The sequence below is a fragment of the Pongo abelii genome, chromosome 9 (genome assembly GCF_028885655.2).
Source record: "Pongo abelii isolate AG06213 chromosome 9, NHGRI_mPonAbe1-v2.0_pri, whole genome shotgun sequence".
NCBI lineage: Eukaryota > Metazoa > Chordata > Mammalia > Primates > Hominidae > Pongo > Pongo abelii.
Window position 1 is genome coordinate 40,084,488 of NC_071994.2, and position 16,567 is coordinate 40,101,054.

A 16,567-nucleotide genomic window follows, 5' to 3' on the forward strand; every position below is an offset into this window, starting at 1 on the left:
AAACCTCATCTCTACTAAAAGTACAAAAATTAGCTGGGCGTGGTAGCATACGCCTGTAATCCCAGCTACTCAGGAGGATGAGACAGGAAAATCACTTGAACCTGGGAGGCAGAGGTTGCAGTGAGCCAAGATCATGCCATTGCACTCCAGCCTGAGCAACAAGAGCAAAACTCCGTCTCAAAAGAAAAAGAAAAAAAAAGAGAGAGAGGGAGGGAGAGAGAGAGAGAAAGAGAGAGAGAGACTTTATATCACCAGATAAGCAGGAAATAAATATACTTGCTGCTATGGTCTGAATGCGTGTCCTCCCAAAATTTGTACATTGAAATCCCAACAGGTAAGGCCTTTGGGAGGTTATTAGGTCATGAGAGTGGAGCCCTCATTTGTAGGATGAGTGCTTTCATAAAAGACACCTCAAGAGTTAGGTTGTCTCTTCCACCCTATGAGGATGCAGTGAGAAGGTGCCATTCACGAAACAGGAGATGGGCCCTCCCCAGACAGTGAATCTGCCAGTGTCTTCATCTTGGATACCTCAGCCTCTAGAATGGTGGGAAATATATTTCTGTTGTCTATAAGCTACCTAGTTTATGATATTTTGTGATAGCAGCCCAAACAGACTAAGACATTTGCCAAAAATATAAGAGAGGGTAACAACAAATCACATGAAAACAAAACAGTATTGCTAAACCCCGGCACAGCATCACTGTGGTTAAAGGGCACCTGCTCTGTATACGCTGCCTAGGTTTGAATCCTGGTTCTCTGACTTTCCAGCCAAGTGACCACGAGCAAGTCACATAACTCTTCTGTGCCTCAGGGTCTTTATCTTTAAACTGGGAATGAGTCTACTTCGTAGAGTTGTGAGGCTAAGTAAATTAATATGTGTAAATATATGTAAAGCGCTTATAACACTGCCAGGCACACAGAAAGCACTGTGTGAATTTAAGTATCTTTTTTTTTTTTTTTTTTTGAGACAGAGTCTTACTCTGTCACCCAGGCTGGAGTACAGTGGCATGATCTTAACTCACTGTAACCTCTGCCTCTCGAGTTCAAGTGATTCTCCTGCCTCAGCCTCCCGAGTAGCTGGGATTACAGGTGTGAGCCACCACACCCGGCTAATTTTTGTATTTTTAGTAGAGACGGGGTTTCACCATGTTGGCCAGTCTGGTCTCAAACTCCTGACCTCAGGCGATCTGCCCACCTTGGCCTCCCAAGTTCTGGGATTACAGGTGTGTGAACCACTGCACCCGGCCAAGTAACATTATTTTTTTATGATCATGATGATGATAGTGATGATGGAATTACCTGACTTAGGCTCTGAACTGGAGGTTTATTAGCAAGAGGAGAAAGACACATCAGCTCCAGATTGGGGCTTTCTCCTGGTGTAATCAGTAGAGTTTGGAGAGAACTGAAAATAATAACTTCCTTACCATGTGGTTCAGTGTCATTTGTTTCTCTGTTATCATCCAAAATTATTGATATTCCACAAAAACTTGCCTCAGGTCCAACAGTGGAGCACGTCCTGCACTTTGGGAAATGCAGGGAAACAATGGTTACACTACAGTAAACAAACAACAAGCAAGGTGGAAGAGGTGGCACAGAGAAAAACGAGCGACAAACTTCGGGGTGGAGAGTGAGAAGGAAGCTGTTGGCCAGGTTTATTGGAGTCTGAGTTAGGGCTGGAAAAGTGGCAGACAAAGGGGGTTCTTGCAGATTAGAGGAAATAGTTGTTTGAAGACGGTTGGGTGCCGGGGGGATGAGTTAACAATGGTAAGGTTAGGAAAGAACAACATTCACAAAGAAATAACTCCCCCCAACACCGAGACAGTAATGGCTTATGAAGAGCTGCCTAGAGAAGCAGTTCTCCAAGGGTGGTTCAGAGAGCTGCCTCATCAAGACCTGGTAACCTGTTAGAAATGCAATTATCAGGCTTTATCCCCAGACTTACTTAATCAGAGACTCTGGAGGAAGATTCCAGCAATCTGGAATTTGATAAACCCCCAGGTGATTCTTACACATGTCAGAGTTTGAGAACCACTGGCCTAGAGGAGGTTGGGAGAATATCAACAGCAACTGAGCTTTAGATTTTGTGCACAATAACAGTAAGAGCCGTTTACTGAGCACTTTCTATGCACTGGCAATTGTGCTTATTATTTTACCTGCTCTAGCTTCTGCAATCCTCACAACAATCCTGAGAGATACATTATTATGCCCATTTGACAACTGAGAAAATTGAGGCTTATGTTGAAGTTTAATAACCATTTGTTCCAAGGCAATGGAGCCTAGAGTAATGAGACAATTACGTGATGGAAAGGCAGAGGACAGACTGGAACAGACTGTTGGAAGATTGTCTACAGCAGCTTTGTCTGGTAGAACTTTCTTTTTTTATTTTTTTGAGACATAGTCTTGCTCTGTCACCCAGGCTGGAGTGCAGTGGCATGACCTCGGCTCACTGCCTTCTTCTCCTTCTGGGCTCAAGTGATCCTGTCACTACAGCCCTCCAAGTAGCTGGGACTACAGGGGTGCACCACCGTGCCTGGCTAATTTTTGTATTTCTGGTAGAGATGGGATTTCACCATGTTGCCCAGGCTGGTCTCAAACTTCTGACCTCAAGTGATCCGCCCACCTCAGCCTCCCCAAGTGCTGGGATTACAGGCATGAGCCACGGCACCCTGCCTGGTAGAACTTTCTATAATGGTGGAAATGTCCTGTATCTGTATGGTCTAATATGATGGCTACTAGCTGTATGCAGATAGTGAGTTGACTAGTGTGGCTAGTGTGATGGAGGAGCTGAATATTAAATTTTATTTAATTTTAATGAATTTAAGTGTAAATAGCCATACGCAGGGCAAATCTAAATTCATAGAACAAGTAGGTTCAAGGGCAGGACTTCACCTTAGGTCTGTCTGACTCACGAGCTATGGTCTTTTCTACTATTGCTCCTAATGTAGAGCCATTCTTGTCCATTGTCTGAAAAGAACTGGGATCTCTTTCTGGCCAAGTCCCTATGAAATTACCTCATAGACCCAGAATGGCTCTCTGAGAACCCTCTTCCTTAGCTGATCAGTATGGCTGGAGGAAAGGCATAGAAAAAAGCCACAACAGGCTGCCCTCAAAATGTTTCCTATGATGTGAATGACAGCTGACTGGTGGCTTTCAGGGCAAAGAGAGTGCAGGTTGACCAGGTCTTTCCTTAGCCTTTACTGTGTTCCTGGTGCCCTTTGTGTCAATATTAAACATTGGATGGACCAGCCAGAGACCCCAGGAGATCCCCTGGAAAAGATTTTTCTAAGCTAAATGCCAGAACTTGAGCATGTTTTTTTATTTGCTTGATTCTCCATGGAGCTGATGAAACATTGAAAACTCCGGTTCCCAGGAATTCTTGGCCTCATCAGCCCTATAACTTCTTCAGATCCACCCCCTGCCTTTCTTTCCACCATCCAATGACCTCATTATTCTAGACAAGAGGTTGGCAAACTCTTTTCTGTAAAGAGCCAGATAGTAAATATTTTAGGCGTTATGAGCCATGTAAGGTCTCTGTTCCATATTCTGTGCATGAGGTTTTTTTTTTAGACAACTAAAAATGTAAAACCCATTCTTAATGCTCATGCAAGATTTGGCTTACCAGCTGTGATTTGCTCCCATTCTAGGCTCTCTTGCCTTGGAAATAAATGTTTATGAAACTTCAAGAAGCACAAGGATCTTCTACATGAGTTTGTAAATCCCAGATTCCTGTGCTCTCAGAAGATTGTGATTTCGTGGTGTTGGGCTAGGGTGTAGGAATGCATGTTTTAACAAACAGTCTAAGTAACTGTTCTCATGCAAGTGGTCTGTAGTCTACATTTTGATAAATGCTGTTACAGGTGGAAGGGCTCTTAGACTCCTTTAGTGACCAACCCCTGCATTTTACAGATTAGGGAATTGAGGTCCAGGGAAGGGAACAAATTTGTCCCAAGAGTTATTGAGTTAAGGCCACGAAGTATCTGTAGGAAGATCCTGCTGCCCAAGGCAGGGCAAGGAGATGGAGACAAACTGGATCATCGTTGATTTAGCCGAGGGAACAAACATCCCCTGAAGGTGGTCATACTGGTGCATTTTCAACAAAATTTCCATTATGACTTAAGCCAGTTTGAGTCAGATTCTCTGTTGCTGGTATGTGAAAGCACCCTAACCGATACAGACCCCTCTTGTTACCAGTCTTCTTTGATCCATCTCTTTTGAGAGAACTATCTTTGAAGAAATACTCCCAAGGCATCATCCAAATGTTTAATCCTTTAAATGTCAAGGCCTTTGTAATGAATGGGGTAGGTTACACACACCTCCCTGCACCTGAAGGCAGAATGTATAGAGTTGAAAGTGGGCCAGGCCCGGAGTTGGGAAATTTGGCTTCTATTCTTGCTTCTATCATCATATATCTGTTTGAAATGGGCAAATTACCTAATTTCTCTGTGCCTAGCTTTCTCATTTGGAAAATGAAGGGGGTGGAAAAAGCCATTTTTAGGCCCCTTTGTCCTAGGTATTATCATAGCTTTTTAATTGTTGACACTACTTTTCTTGATTTTCATAACTTATTCCTTGCCTGTTTCTCTCACTCTCTTTCTTTCCAGAAAATAAACACAAAAATAAATGACAGCATTGACTTTGGGCCAGTCTATTCTTTCCTGGCAGAAATTATACACCTGAAGAGCTGATATATGTTTGCATTTGAATCAACATCCCTAAAAGGTTTCTCTAGGGAATGTGAACATTTCCTTCCTGGTTTGAAGAATGGAGCTAATCAACACAACATAGCTTTGTGTCAGGTGGAAACACGTTTTTTTTTTCATTTGCTAAAAAATAATCAGGCTAGTCAGTTAAACTGCAACAACAATAAAAAAATGCACTGGTGCCTTAATTTAGTGGTGCTGGTGGAATAAATTACTTGTGTCCGGCACTCCAGGGAGAGAAGCCACCATGTCTTGGCAGGTTTTCCTTTTCACTGAGGGAGGGAGGACATTACCTAATTTTGCCTTCAACATGTTGTGACAGGAGCCTGGGAGTCCTAGGTAGTTACAGCCCACATTCATGTGAAATCATTCTTGTTTGGGTTTCAATAACGTTTGTTCTTTGTTCTTTCAAACCCGAATGCATTACGTGTTCAAAGCATAAGCTTATAGCTTTACTATAAGAAAATATAGTAAAGCAAAAAAAACACACAAAGCAACACAAATCAACCTGTAAGTTCACAACCCAGAGATGACCACTTGTCGTTTTTTAATTGTTTTGTTTCAACAACTTCTTTTCTAATCACCAAAGCAATATAGGCTCAATGCTCAAGCAAACACTGAAGAGGAAAATTAACCACAGCGAATCCTACAGCCAATGATAGTCGCATGAAGTCTTTGAATAAATACCCCACCCCACTGTGGCCTCCCAGCTTGCTGCCTTTCTTCATGTTTTCATTGTTCCCATGCTCCAGGATTTCACGTTCCATGAACCGAAGGCAGTGGACCCAGCAAAGAGGCATCAGTGTATTTGCTTTAGTGTTTTGGAAAGATGCCTCCCCGAGGGCTGGACCCCAGGGAGGGTCTGTGAGCAGGAAAACCAGCTCCACAGAAACATACAGCCACTATGACTCCTCCTGCCCCTCCCCTCATCAAAATTTAAACACTGTGTCTAGAACTCTCCCAAAAAAAGTTTTTCAAATTGGTGTGGATGCCAACTGTACTCACAGGCTGTAATATCACCTAAAACATTGTTGATTTGCACAGTTAGTTTCTGATGCCATAATGTCATCGATCACCTTTCTTCCCAAACCAGTTCTCTTTTCCTGGTATTTCTTTCATTTGCCAGAAACCCCATCATTCTTTCTAACTCCCAGGATCCACATTCTCTGGTCCCATCTTTTCTGCCTTGAAAAATGTCTGGATATTTTCTTACCGGGTGATAAAGAGTAGTGGAAGAAACATTCCATTGGCTTTGGAGTCAAAGTGACTTGGATTTAAATTCTACTCTTGCTGCTTACAAGCCTGTGAGCTTGGATGAACCAATTTACCTCATTGAACCTCAGTTTCAGCTTCTGTAAAAGATAATAATAGACATTATGTGTTGAGTGTTTACTATGTACATAATACTCTTCTTACTGCTTTATATATGTTAACTTATTTAATCCTCACTACTACCTTATAGGTACCATTATTCTCATTTTACTTGACAAAGAAATTGGCCCAGCGAGATTAAGCCACTTACCCAGGTAACACAACTAAGTGACATTCAAACTCAGGTAATATGTTCCCAACCATGCCTCTTTTTGCTCCTCTGTTGAGGGAAGTATTTCCTCCGAAGGGTATAATAAAGGTTAAATGAGAATTTATGTGTAGTATCTATAGCAGAACCTAACCCATTCATGCGCTTCACTTTTCTTTAAAAAAATTGTTAGAAATAGTTTTTTCTTTCTAAATTTTGTCATCCATCATTGTCCCTCTTTTTTTTTTTTTTTTTTGAGAGAGGGTTTTCAAATGCTAATAGTCTATAAGTCTATACATCTTCAATGGCCAGGTCACAATAACACAACTGTATACTGAAATGGTTTGGCTCTGTGTCCCCACCCAAATCTTATCTTGAATTGTCCTCCCGTAATTCCCACATGTTGTGGGAGGGACCTGGTGGGAGATAGTTGAATCATGGGGGCAGTTTCCCCCATACTGTTTTTTTGGTAGTGAATAAGCCTCACGAGATCCGATAGTTTTTTAAGGAGTTTCTGCTTTCGCTTCTTTTTCATTTCTCTTTTGCCACTGCCACTTAAGAAGTGCCTTTTGCCCTCGCCATGATTGTGAGGCCTTCCCAGCCATGAGGAACTGTGAGTGCATTAAACCTATTTTTCTTTCCAGTCTCCTGTATGTCAGCAGTGCAAAAACAGACTAATACATATACTGTGCATTTACTATGTTTCAGGTACTGTGCTAAATATTTTAAGTAAATGATTTTTATGAATCCTCATGGTAGCCTTGTAAGTATGCACTGTAGTACCCTCATCCCGTGGAAGACATGCTTCTTCTTGGTGTGGTTAGGTCAACACTGCCAAGGTCAAGCAGGTGAGTGAGAAAGCCAAGATTCAGACTGAGGTTGCTTCATTTCAGAGCCTGAACTCTTAATCACTTTTGCTAAAAAATATCATTCTTTGTGGTGTTAATGTCTTTCCTGGGGTGAGAGGTAAAGTTGGGCAGAAATAAATAAGATCCTCTTTGAGAGATTATCAAATGATCATCCAAAGAGGGGCATTGGTAAAGACTGCTGTGGCGTCTCGGGGAAGGGGCATCATTGCAGGACCTGGAGTCACTGAGACATCAGATGGAGCAAAGCATCGACCTGTGGGTGGATGCATTCACAGGGTCTTGACAATGTGGGTCCCCTAGCCTTGTGCTTGAATATACCTAGAGAGCTACCCTGATTAACACTGGGAAGGCGAAGACTTTCAGATATTTTCTTAGCACAGGTGACCAGAATGTGGGGATTTGGGGTATAGGTGGTGGGATTAGGAGACAGAGGTAGAGGAGTGGGGTTTGGGATGCAAGGTTTTTTGTTTTTTTAGTTACTGTAATATTTCCTGTGCCCAGTTTAAGGAGTTGAGGGGAAATAATTAAATGTATAGAGCCTCTACTATGTTTCTAGATGCTTTCTGTATGCATTATCTCTTTTGAGCTTTGTAACAATTTCTTGAGGTAGGTGGTGCTAGGACTAGCTCCATTTTTGTGGATGGGAAAACTAAGGCTGAGAAAGCATAGGTTATTTGTTTAGGATCTTGAAGAAATAAAATGGCTGAGCTGAAGTTTGAAATCAGATCCTTGTGACCCCAAATTCCCTTGGGGCCCAGGAATAAAATGATACCACTGTGATTGAAAGCTAACATACCTATAGCAATGATGTATTGATATGGTGCTATTTCACTAAGAAAAAACTTAGTGACAAGTGCAATCAAAAACACACAGTAAAGGGACAAGACTAGTCCTCTTGTGGGTAAGAAATAGGATTCTTGACATGTCTACACTGTTTGTGAAAGTGAGTATATTTGTGATTTTGTTCCAGAAATTACTAGGGTGTTTTTTTTTTTTTTAACTGATAGAGCAGAGAAGGTTCTGAATAAATGCTAGCAACTTTTTTCGGGGAGCAAAGTACAGGTAGTGTGATGTGGTGACCTTGGTTGTAGTTGTTACCAGTGGAGGGTGTCCAGGTTCTTGGCATCTTGGACAAAGAATTGGACAAAACACACAAACAAAGCAAGGAAAGAATAAAGGAACCAAAGCAGAGATTTATTGAAAATGAAAGTACAATCCACAGGGTGGGAGTGGGCCAAGCATAGGGGCTCAAGACCCCCGTTACAGAATTTTCTGGGGTTTAAATATGCTCTAGAGGTTTCCATTGGTTACTTGGTGTACACCTATGTAGATGAAGAGGAAGAAGCAAAGTTCCAAAAAGTTACAAAGTCATTTACTCAGTGTATGCCCTGTGTAAATGGAGAGGATATTTCCTGTCATAGCTGAAGTGTTTCCATTTGATTTAGTTCTAGGAAGTCAGCATGAATCGGCCTTATGTTCCCTGCCTCCAGACCCTATTCTCCTGCCTCACAGGGAGTGACCTCACAGAAAGGCATTTTTTTTTTTTTTAATTGGAAGTTTCTTTCAAACTCTGCCTGCTCTTGGAACTATGCCTCAACATCTCTCCTGATACTTGGATGCTTTTCCTCTGACTGGTGAGACCTCCATCTCTGATCCCGTCTGCAGTCATTTGGGTGCAGTTCAACCCACAGGATTAGAAAAATCTGTGGCCGGACCAGTGAGATCTGGCCTGGAGTGCTGGTCAGTGACTTCTGTGACTGACCATCCCCTTGAGATGGACAGACCCTGGGCCTCTTCACCCTCCCCTCTCCTTTCCTGGAGAAGCCAGCTCTTTCAGGTTGGGCTGCTTCCTAGAATTTCTTGGTTTACTTAGTTCCAAGTGAGGTGGGAGGTGGAACAGGGGGCAGCTTCCAAGTTCTCCTGGGGAGAGCAAACTCAGGGCCATATCATCGTTTCCTCACAGACAACCACTCATGGCATTTTTCCTGATGTCTGTGTGGTTCTCAAGTTTCCCAACCTGTTCACCCTGAACACTTGGAGTTGGCTTTTGAGCTCAGAGAAAATACTCACTGTTGCCAAGCCACCAGTTTAGCCTTGGGGAGCGATGACTAAATAAATAAGGGGACCCCTCCCCCAACCTTGTTAGTTTACTTTCACAGATAGGACTTTCCACTAATGCTGCCCAGAAAGCCCACAGAAAGGACTGTGGGCAGTGGCTGCTGTGGCTGTTCATGGCAGCTGGGGACTCCTTCCCCTGACCCATTTAAGTCACACTATGATTGATGATCAGAATGGAAGAAAAACAACTGCAGATGGATAGTCAGTGGGGCAACCAAAAACCAACACAGCCTGTTCCTGGTGTCTGCCCTTACCTGACGTTGAGGGGGCACTTGAAGTAGTACAGTGATTAAAAGCACGGGTTATGGAGTCAGAAAAATCTGGGTTCAAACCCCAAGGGCAGCACTTAATGATTGGGAGACTTTGAGTAGATTTGTATCATTCTTCTGAGCCTTAGATCCTTGGGGGCAGTGAGGATAATAATACCTTCCTCTTAGTGTTGTCTGAGGATTAAACGAGATAATACAGGGGGAAGTACTTGCAGCAGAGCCTGGCAAATAACCAGTGCTCAATCAGTTGCAGCTCCATCACAGCTATTTGTTGGCTGTGATGATTTTGCGATTATGTGAAATACTCGGCACAGTATCTGGCACAGAGGAAATAATAAACGGTAGCTGTTTCATAGGATTATGGAATGTCAGATTTGGAAGGAATCTTGTCTGAAGCCAAATTACTTTTATCTTCTCCTTTTACAGATGAAGATCCTGAATACCAGAGAGGGCCGCTGACAGGTCCAGGATTACCCTTCTAGCACCTAGCAGAGGGAGGATTCACCACATCATGCTTCCTGACATCTCTCCCTTTGAAGAGCAGTCAGACTCCTGCTTTGCTCTTCAGACTTTGTTTGGGGGTTTAACAGGTGAGGTTGCTGGGGGAACTCTTTTACAACATCTCTCTGAAAGAATCCGGGCTGCCAGTTTCATTTGGTTTGGGTGTCAGTAGCATGATGGAAAGACAAAAAAACACAACTTGACATCTGCAGAAATCAAATTTTACCTGCAACTCACCAATTCTGTGGCCTTGGTTCAGCAATTAAACTCCCTAAAATTCAGTTTTTCTTTGTAAAATGGGGTTATGAACAGTACCTACTTCAAAATGTGTTTGTGAAGATTAAAAAAGTTAGCATAAAGAGTTTAGAAGAGCGTCTGGCATATTGTGCTCAATAAGTGTTTATTTATTTATTGCTGAATAAACCAGTAATTTAATTAGTATTAATAATTAGCTATTACTAATTAAACTAGTATAATACAGTAATAAATTATTACTAAAGATCAGATTGCAAAGACTTAGTGCTTAAGAACTCATTTCCTGCCTCCAGCCAATTTTGTGCCTCAGTGACAGTGTTGGTGGCCTTGGTCACAAGACAAGGGGGAGGCAGAGCTGCCTGCAGGTACAGGGTTAACACAGGAGCTAGCAGAATCCAAAGGACAGCAGGGGATTGGTTTGGAATCCTGGTATAGATTTGGGGTACAGATCCGGAAGCCTGGACTTTGTCTGTGGCTGGTGGCCTTGAGAGACACGTGTTACATCATTCTTATTTTTTTTGGTCACTAGAGCAAAGCAGAGGCTTTTCTTGGTTCAATCAGGAGTCATGAGCAAGGACAAGTAGAGAAGCTGAGCAGCTGTCGGGAGAATTCAGGCTGGAGCGGGCTCAGTGCCCAGGCCTTGCAGCCTGAGCTAGGGAGGAACACATCGAAATGTGACATCTGCTGCCCAAGCTCCCCCTGACGCCCACCCCCTTCCTTGTCCAGCTGCTCAGAAGAAGGGAGGAAGCTAGCATTTTCCCATTGCCATTGTATACCTGACAAGTTCATTAATCTTAGCTTATCTCATCCTCATGACCTCTCAAGCTGGTTATCATTTCTTTTTATGGAAAAGGAAAAGGAAGAGGAAGAGGAGATTCAGAAGTGCCCAAGGGCGCACTTGGGGGCAGAGCCAGCATGCAAGCCCAGAGTCTTGGACTCTAAAACCCATGTTCCTTTCACGGCACTTGATAATTCTTGTGGACCAAGCCAAGATATCACTGGCAGCATCTGGTTTATCATGAATCTGTGCAGTGTATGGCCAGAGGAGACAGAAAGAAACCTAGAGGCAGGTGGCTCCTGGCATTAATGGCCTGAAGAAAAGAGAAGCCCAGGCCCAAGACTCCTTCCTAGTTTGCATATCCTTCCCTCCCCTGCTACCTCCCCACTTCACCTTCCTGCCCCTAGTGCCCTGGACCAACCCTTGACCTGGAGAGGGCAGCTTGACCTGGTGCCAGCCCAGCATGCTCAGGCCTAACAACAATAGCTGGAAGGGCCTCTTGGAGCAAGTACTTCCTGAAGTGCCCAGAACAGCCACTGTCTTTGCAGCTCAGGAACAATCACAGCTCACGCCAGCTTCCGCGCTCCATTTCAGAGCCTCCAGCACTCTCATTGGAGCCCCTGGGCCTGCTGTTGCAGGCTCCAAGCTTCAGGAGAGACAGGTAGACAAGGAGTCCAGGAGGCTACCCCTCAGACTGCTCAAATGCCTGGGGTTTAGGAGGACCTCAAGTTTTTTTTTTTTTTTCTTAAAGTTGGAAGAAAAATCTGGATAGTCGTTGTCCTTTACCCTTCCTGTAAACCAGCAGCCTCATCCTTCATCTTTGTTCTTCTGTCATCTTTCTTTGGGCTTTGAAAACAAAGAGGGAGAAAAAGAAAACCACAAGTAAAAGTTTAATTCTGGAATAACATTATACGCTTGATTCTTCATTCAGCAACACTGAATGAGGCCTGCTATGTGCTAACCACTTTGGGGTACAAAAACTATTCAATATTTATTCACTTATCTATAAATGTATCTGGTCATCTCACAGTAATGATAGAGCCCCTGCCAAGCTGCAGGCATTGTAGATATAGAAATGCCTGGGTAGCTTGGACCCTGTCCTGTGCAGCTTCAAGTCAAGGGTGGGAGGTGGACAGAGAACCTGTAGTTGAAATACCCAGTTTATGTGCTGAGTGCTGGGAAGGGGAAGCACAGGGTGACGGGGGAGCACACACAGGAGGGGCAGCTGACCCTGACCAAGAGTCCTGGAGGATGGATAGGAGGGAGCCCAAGGGAAAGTGAGGTTAGGTGGAGTAGGCGAATGCAAAGGAAGAGACATTGACATTTGAGAAGGATGGAGGTGAAAAACAATGCATATTTTGCATTAAACATAAAGGAGGTTCATGTGGCTGGATTGTGGAAGGAACAATAATCTCTAGTTGTTAGGAGTCCAAGGTCTGGATCCAGTCGGCCTGGGTTAGAATCTTTGTTGGGCCGCTTATTACTGTGTGTCCTTGGTGAAGCTATTAATGCTTCTGCAACTCAGTTCTCTTATCTGAAAAATGGAGAGGATGAAAATAATAGTATCTACCTCATAGGTTGTGGCAAAGATGAAAATGAGCAAATATGCATGAAGTACTAGAACTATAGCTGGCATACAGTAAGTAAGGGCTTTAGAAGTGTCACCTATGATTAGGTGAGGAGTAGGGGACAGGAGGCTTGGACAAGCAAGAAGTTAGTTCCATACACCTGTAATGCCTGTGGGCCAGGCATTAGCAAACCAAGCAGAATCAGAAAGACCCAGCTCCTGACTGCAGGGAACTTGTAGTATTGACTTATTAAAAACTTGGACCTTGGAATCAGAGAGACCTGCCTTCCAACCTGTCTCATCTGTGTAGTCATAGGCAGATTATTTGCCCTCTTTGAGCCTTCTTCTTTTCATCTGTAAAACAGGCATAATGATAGTATATTCTTTATAGAGTTGGGGCGAGGATTGGTGAGACCATATGTGTGTGTGTATGTGTGTGTGTGTGTGTGTGTGTGTGTATAGTCTCTATGTATATAAAAACACATATAATGTAAATATATATATGTGTATATATAAAATAGTGCTAGCAAAATAGTAGCTATTATTCCAATCAGGGTAGGAGATGACAGGGAAATAACCATAATACAGGGAGAATATTTTATAATAATCAGGATGGTGACGCCCTTAGACACGGTGGCTACAGGCTCTCAGTGGTTTCCCATAGCTCTAAAATAAAGATGTACTTAGCTCACTGGCTTCGTCTATCTTCATTTTCTCTGCTGTCTCTACTTCATCTACACCGCTTTGTACTACACTGCCTAGACATTCCTGCTCCCCAAACCTACAGATTCCAGGTGAAACATCATTCACTAGCAGAAGCTTTTCTTGAACCCCAGATGGGGTCAAGTTTATGTCCCCCACCACATACTCTCACAGTATCCTTTATTTTGATTAGTGTCTGTTGTCCATCTGGACTATAAGCTTCATAAAGTCGGGGGTCATATCTTTTTTACTTATTATTGTCTCTCCATCAATTATTATGGTCCCCATATTAAGAAACCAATAAATATTTACTAAATACGTAAACACAAATGCAGCCAAGATTGAACTTTTATAAAGGGAGAAGCTGGAACCTGCTCCACTTCCACTCAGAGAACACAATTTTCCAGGGCCCTCCACAGATTCCAAGACCCCATTTCTTTGCCTGAACAGCAGTGTAACTGATATGTCACACTGTAATGAACCAGAGGGCTGATTAAGAGCTTATGTAAATGTTGGGACTTTTGGCAGCATTCATTTCCCTCTGATTTTGGCATGACTCAAAGCATGGGAATTTTTCAAAAGACAGAGCTTTCAGAAAATACCCACACCCAACGGTGGAAACCTTAGAACAGAGTGCAGAGGAACGTTCCTCAGTGAGGGATTAAGGGACTCTCAGCAGGTTTTCAAAGGCATATGGAGACAAGATGTCAGTGTGAGCTTGTTTCTCTGACAGAATCTGAAATGCTTTTAACCAGCAAGTTACCAAGAGGCTTTTAAGTGAAGAGGCTAATGTTGTAGGTTTATAAATAAACGGATGTTTGTGGTGACTTCTTTGTGGTTCTTGTGACAGGGAGAACTTCAGAGAGGGGAGATTATTGCATTAACAGGTAAATTGCTTTTTCTGCCTCTTGGTTAAGTGAGAGGAGGACAGAGTGCCCTGGGTAAGAAATCGGGAGACCCCCCTTTTCTTTTTAACTGATCCTGGCTTTCCCTGTGATAAGCAGTGTGACCACGGACAAGATATTAACTGTTCTCTGCCTCAGTTCCCTCATCTGCCCAATGAGATTTAAAACGCCTTGTCAAATTTTTATAAAATTCACTTGTAATACTGGTAGCTAAAACTTATTGAGCACTTAATATATGTCAGCCCCATATGAACTCAGTCAATCTTCACAACCACCCGTGAGATAGATTACTACTATTGCCCCTACTTTACAGAAGAGAAAACTGAGGCACAGACACTCTAAATACCTTGTCCAACGTCACAAAGCTGGTAAGTAGTGGCACTGGGATTTGAACCTAGGCTACCTGGCTCTGGAACCAGATTTGATGACTGTGCTCTATGCTACTGCCTTTCCAAGTAGAGAGGGCCTTCTTAAAGGCCTTAAGAAGAATAAAGCCCGCTGGCTGGTTGGCTGGGCAGGATCTCAACAGAAAGTCTGCAGAGGAAAGGAGAAGGATAGAGTGTCTACCAAGGGGAGACGTTATGGGTAATCATCTCTAGAAGGTGAGCTTTACCTTTTTATGGCTAGTATGGGAGAATGAGAGTGCTTAGACCTTGGGCTTGGAGACAGATATGGGCTTGAATCCATGTTTGGTCACTTAATATGTAACTTTTGGGGTAAATTACTAATCTGATCTGAGTTTCACAGCTCACCTGAAAGACAGAGCTATCAAGGTTACAGGATGTTGTGTGGATTATGTGAGAACATGTCAGGCATATGGTGCTCAAAGAGTTTCTCCCTTCCCCTTTTTAACATGGTCCCCCCAAAATGAATTTATCTGGTGTCAATCACACTTTGAAACTGGTTTGGGATATGTTTATTCTCTGGGCTGTATTTTACATTGATAGCGTTTTTTTGGGTCAAGGTAATTGATAGGTTTTTGGGGTTCACTCCCACACTCACATTTGTCTACCAATGGGCAATTTTCTTGTCCTTTGGTGTGAGGCACATAGCCATTTCCGAGGAGGTTTTGGCCTTATTGAGGATAGGGTCTCAGCCCCATCCCAGTGATGAACTGGAAATGGACAGGAAACATAAGGACACTGGATTCCATACACTTTTCCTGGGTACCTTTCCGTGCTGGACCCAGGGGGATTGGTTGTTCAACCAGGAAGCCAGCTGGCTAGTTGGCTGTGGTCTCAGCTGAGGGGGACTTGAAGACATGACAAGAACTTCCTATCAAGGAAGTGAGGAGCCAGGAGAGTCAGCAGACAAACCCATGCCAGAGTCTATGAGGGCTGCTTGGACTCATACTCCAGAGAGTCCAGAGGCAAAGTCCAGTAAGGTCGGGAGAGATGGGGATTACATATAAAATCTTAAAAGCTGGATTGCATCTGGAAAAGGTCACAGTGCAAGTTCTGGATACGTCCAGGTAAATAGGTACAACCTGGATTTATGGAAAAGAGGGTACATTGTGTGTGGGAGTGCCAGGTGATTTCAAATTAGGTGGCATATTAGGCATTGCAAGATAGCCAGATAAAACCTAGCATTCCCTGGCAACACCACAAGGGGGCAGACATTCAGGTGGGAGGGTTATGTTATAACAGGAAGAAACATTGATTTTGGTTCTTAGTCCCTTCTTAGCTTGTAATAATAGCAGTTGCATGTATTGAACACTTACTATGGGCCACAGACTGTGAGCATGCAATCTCCTTTAATCTCCGCAGCGAACGTATAATATTAAGACCTATTTTTTCCATCTTTTTTTTTTTTCTTTCAGACAAGGTCTCGCTCTGTTGAACAGGCTGAGTGCAGTGGTGCAATCATAGCTCACTATAGCCTCGAACTCCCAGGCTCAAGTGATCCTCTTGCCTCAGCCTCCTCAGTATCTGGGACTACAGGAACATGCCAACACACCTGACTAACTTTCAATTTTTTCAGTAGAGATGAGGTTTCACTACGTTACCTGGGCTGATCTGAAACTCCTGGGCTCAAGTGATCCCCCTGCCTGGGCCTCCCAAAGTGTTGGGATTATAGGTTTGAGCCACTGTGGCCAGCCAGATTCTCTTTTATTGGACAGAAAACTATAAGCCTTGGTCCATATCCACAAGGTATTGATGTTGCCATGACCACAGAATGATAGAATATCAGAAACATCCCTCTGATCAGTCCTGTCCTCGTCTACTCTACCAAGTTTAGGCCAAGTCTGGGGGCCTGAAGGCCAGTTTTGGGATTTGCTCAGTTGTAGAAGGCTGTAGAAGGTGGCCCATCTACTCATTCACTCACTATATGTTAGTTGAGGTGACCACTATGTGTCAGAGAATGTTGTTGACATAGGTGACGAG

At 43.3% G+C, this 16,567-nt stretch overlaps 1 long non-coding RNA gene across 1 annotated transcript in view; it reads left to right on the forward strand.

The window, feature by feature from the left end:
• The first annotated feature begins 8,590 nt into the window (after positions 1–8,590).
• The window catches only part of LOC103891832 (uncharacterized), a 173,254-nt gene continuing 165,277 nt past the window's right edge, over positions 8,591–16,567 (forward strand). The window contains exons 1-2 of the long non-coding RNA XR_008511177.2: positions 8,591–8,722; positions 9,902–10,065. This is a non-coding gene — a long non-coding RNA (uncharacterized LOC103891832). The remainder of the gene's footprint in view (positions 8,723–9,901; positions 10,066–16,567) is intronic.